Here is a 5,000-nt window from a genome sequence, read left to right as displayed (position 1 = left end):
AACTATTTTTTGTGCAATGTTATTATTTGAAATGCACAACTTTTTATATTTTAGCAGATACATTAGGTGTATTTACTCAATATAATAATAAATAACAATAAATAAATAATAATGATAGTACATAAAACCATAAATACTACCTAATAAATAATAATAATAATAACATAAAAAATAATGATAACAAATAATATAATAAATACTATATAAGGTACAATAATAAATATATAACTTTATTTTTTGTGCAATATTATTTGAAATGCACAACTTTTTATATTTTAGCAGATACATTAGGTGTATTTACTCAATATAATAATAAATAACAATAAATAAAGAATAATGATAGTACATAAAACCATAAATACTACCTAATAAATAATAATAATAATAATAATAACACATAAAAAATAATGATAACAAATAATATAATAAATACTATATAAGGTACAATAATAAATATATAACTGTATTTTTTATGCAATATTATTTGAAATGCACAACTTTTTATATTTTAGCAGATACATTAGGTGTATTTACTCAATATAATAATAAATAACAATAAATAAATAATAATGACAGTACATAAAACCATAAATACTACCTAATAAATAATAATAATAATAATACATAAAAAATAATGATAACAAATAATATGATAAATACTATATAAGGTACAATAATAAATATATAACTGTATTTTTTTCATGCAATGTTGTTTGAAATGCACAACTTTTTATATTTTAGCAGATACATTAGGTGTATTTACTAAATATAATATTAAATAACAATAAATAATAATAATAGTAATAGTACATAAAACCATAAATACTACCTAATAAATAATAATAATGATAATAATAATACATAAAAAATAATGATAACAAATAATATGATAAATACTATATAAGATACAATAATAAATATATAACTGTATTTTTTTATGCAATATTGTTTGAAATGCACAACATTTTATATTTTAGCAGATACATTAGGTGTATTTACTCAATATAATAATAAATAACAATAAATAAATAATAATGATAGTACATAAAACCATAAATACTACCTAATAAATAATAATAATAATAACACATAAAAAATAATGATAACAAATAATATAATAAATACTATATAAGGTACAATAATAAATATATAACTGTATTTTTTTGTGCAATATTATTTGAAATGCACAACTTTTTATACTTTAGCAGATACATTAGGTGTATTTACTCAATATAATAATAAATAACAATAAATAAATAATAATGATAGTACATAAAACCATAAATACTACCTAATAATAATAATAATAACACATAAAAAATTATGATAACAAATAATATAATAAATACTATATAAGGTACAATAATAAATATATAACTGTATTTTTTATTCAATATTATTTGAAATGCACAACTTTTTATATTTTAGCAGATACATTAGGTGTATTTACTAAATATAATATTAAATAACAATAAATAATAATAATAGTAATAGTACATAAAACCATAAATACTACCTAATAAATAATAATAATGATAATAATAATACATAAAAAAATAATGATAACAAATAATTTAATAAATACTATATAAGGTACAATAATAAATATATAACTGTATTTTTTATGCAATATTATTTGGAATGCACAACTTTTTATATTTTAGCAGATACATTAGGTGTATTTACTAAATATAATATTAAATAACAATAAATAATAATAATAGTAATAGTACATAAAACCATAAATACTACCTAATAAATAATAATAGTGATAATAATAATACATAAAAAATAATGATAACAAATAATATGATAAATACTATATAAGATACAATAATAAATATATAACTGTATTTTTTTATGCAATGTTGTTTGAAATGCACAACTTTTTATATTTTAGCAGATACTTTAGGTATATTTACGAAATAAATATAATAATAATACATAAATAATAACAATAAATAATAATAATGACCATAATAATACATAAAATACACACTACATAATAAATAATGTTTTTTATAATACATATTTTAACAAATACTATGTATGATACAACAATAATAAATATATATAACTGTATTTTTATGCAATGGTATTTGAAATGCACAACTTTTTATATTTTAGCAGATACATAAGGTGTATTTATTGAATATAATAATACTAATAGTAATAGTACATAAAACCTTAAATACTACCTAATAAATAATTATAATAATAATACATACAATAATAATGATAACAAATAATATAATACATACTATATGAGATACAATAATAAATATATAACTGTATTTTTTTATGCAATGTTATTATTTGAAATGCACAACTTTTTATATTTTAGCAGATACATAAGGTGTATTTACTGAATATAATAATTAATAAATAATAATAATAATGGTAATAGTGCATAAAACCATAAATACTACCTAATAAATAATAATAATAATACATAAAAAATAATTATAACAAATAATGTAATACATACTATATAAGATACAATAATAAATATACAACTGTATTTTTTTATGCAATGTTATTTGAAATGCACAACTTTTTATATTTTAGCAGCTACATTAGGTGTATTTACTAAATATAATATTAAATAACAATAAATAATAATAATAGTAATAGTACATAAAACCATAAATACTACCTAATAAATAATAATAATGATAATAATAATACATAAAAAATAATGATAACAAATAATATGATAAATACTATATAAGATACAATAATAAATACATAACTGTATTTTTTGTGCAATATTATTTGAAATGCACAACTTTTTATATTTTAGCAGATACATTAGGTGTATTTACTCAATATAATAATAAATAACAATAAATAAATAATAATGATAGTACATAAAACCATAAATACTACCTAATAAATAATAATAATAATAATAACACATTCAAAATAATGATAACAAATAATATAATAAATACTATATAAGATACAATAATAAATATATAACTGTATTTATTTATTTTTTATGCAATATTATTTGAAATGCACAACTTTGTATATATTAGCAGATACATTAGGTGTATTTACTAAATATAATATTAAATAACAATAAATAATAATAATAGTAATAGTACATAAAACCATAAATACTACCTAATAAATAATAATAATGATAATAATAATACATAAAAAAATAATGATAACAAATAATATGATAAATACTATATAAGATACAATAATAAATATATAACTGTATTTTTTTATGCAATGTTGTTTGAAATGCACAACTTTTTATATTTTAGCAGATACATTAGGTGTATTTACTCAATATAATAATAAATAACAATAAATAAATAATAATGATAGTACATAAAACCATAATTACTACTTAATAAATAATAATAATAACACATACAAAATAATGATAACAAATAATATAATAAATACTATATAAGGCACAATAATAAATATATAACTGTATTTTTTATGCAATATTATTTGAAATGCACAACTTTTTATATTTTAGCAGATACATTAGGTGTATTTACTAAATATAATATTAAATAATAATAATAATAGTAATAGTACATAAAACCATAAATACTACCTAATAAATAATAATAATGATAATAATAATACATAAAAAATAATGATAACAAATAATATGATAAATACTATATAAGATACAATAATAAATATATAACTGTATTTTTTGTGCAATATTATTTGAAATGCACAACTTTTTATATTTTAGCAGATACATAAGGTGTATTTACTGAATATAATAATTAATAAATAATAATAATAATGGTAATAGTGCATAAAACCATAAATACTACCTAATAAATAATAATAATAATACATAAAAAATAATTATAACAAATAATGTAATACATACTATATAAGATACAATAATAAATACATAACTGTATTTTGTTTATGCAATATTATTTGAAATGCACAACTTTTTATATTTTAGCAGCTACATTAGGTGTATTTACTAAATATAATAATAAATAACAATAAATAATAATAATAGTAATAGTACATAAAACCATAAATACTAACTAATAAATAATAATAATGATAATAATAATACATAAAAAATAATGATAACAAATAATGTGATAAATACTATATAAGATACAATAATAAATATATAACTGTATTTTCTTGTGCAATATTATTTGAAATGCACAACTTTTTATACTTTAGCAGATACATTAGGTGTATTTACTCAATATAATAATAAATAACAATAAATAAATAATAATGATAGTACATAAAACCATAAATACTACCTAATAAATAATAATAATAATAATAACACATAAAAAATAATAAAAAATAATGATAACAAATAATATAATAAATACTATATAAGGTACAATAATAAATATATAACTGTATTTTTTATGCAATATTATTTGAAATGCACAACTTTTTATATTTTAGCAGATACATTAGGTGTATTTACTAAATATAATATTAAATAATAATAATAGTAATAGTACATAAAACCATAAATTCTACCTAATAACTAATAATAATGATAATAATAATACATAAAAAATAATGATAACAAATAATGTGATAAATACTATATAAGTTACAATAATAAATATATAACTATATTTTTTTATGCAATGTTGTTTGAAATGCACAACTTTTTATATTTTAGCAGATACATTAGGTGTATTTACTCAATATAGTAATAAATAACAATAAATAAATAATAATGATAGTACATAAAACCATAAATACTACCTAATAAATAATAATAATAATAATAACACATAAAAATAATGATAACAAATAATATAATAAATACTATACAAGGTACAATAATAAATATATAACTGTATTTTTTATGCAATATTATTTGAAATGCACAACTTTTTATATTTTAGCAGATACATTAGGTGTATTTACTAAATATAATAATAAATAACAATAAATAAATAATAATGATAGTACATAAAACCATAAATACTACCTAATAAATAATAATAATAACACATACA

At 15.8% G+C, this 5,000-nt stretch overlaps 1 protein-coding gene across 4 annotated transcripts in view; it reads left to right on the top strand.

Moving 5' to 3' along the window:
- The window catches only part of gria4a (glutamate receptor, ionotropic, AMPA 4a), a 417,233-nt gene that overhangs the window by 361,871 nt on the left and 50,362 nt on the right, over window positions 1–5,000 (top strand). The window lies entirely within an intron of this gene.

This window comes from Nerophis lumbriciformis, linkage group LG30, assembly GCF_033978685.3.
Source record: "Nerophis lumbriciformis linkage group LG30, RoL_Nlum_v2.1, whole genome shotgun sequence".
In the NCBI taxonomy this organism is placed as follows: domain Eukaryota; kingdom Metazoa; phylum Chordata; class Actinopteri; order Syngnathiformes; family Syngnathidae; genus Nerophis; species Nerophis lumbriciformis.
This window is presented reverse-complemented; position numbering and strand designations above follow the sequence as displayed.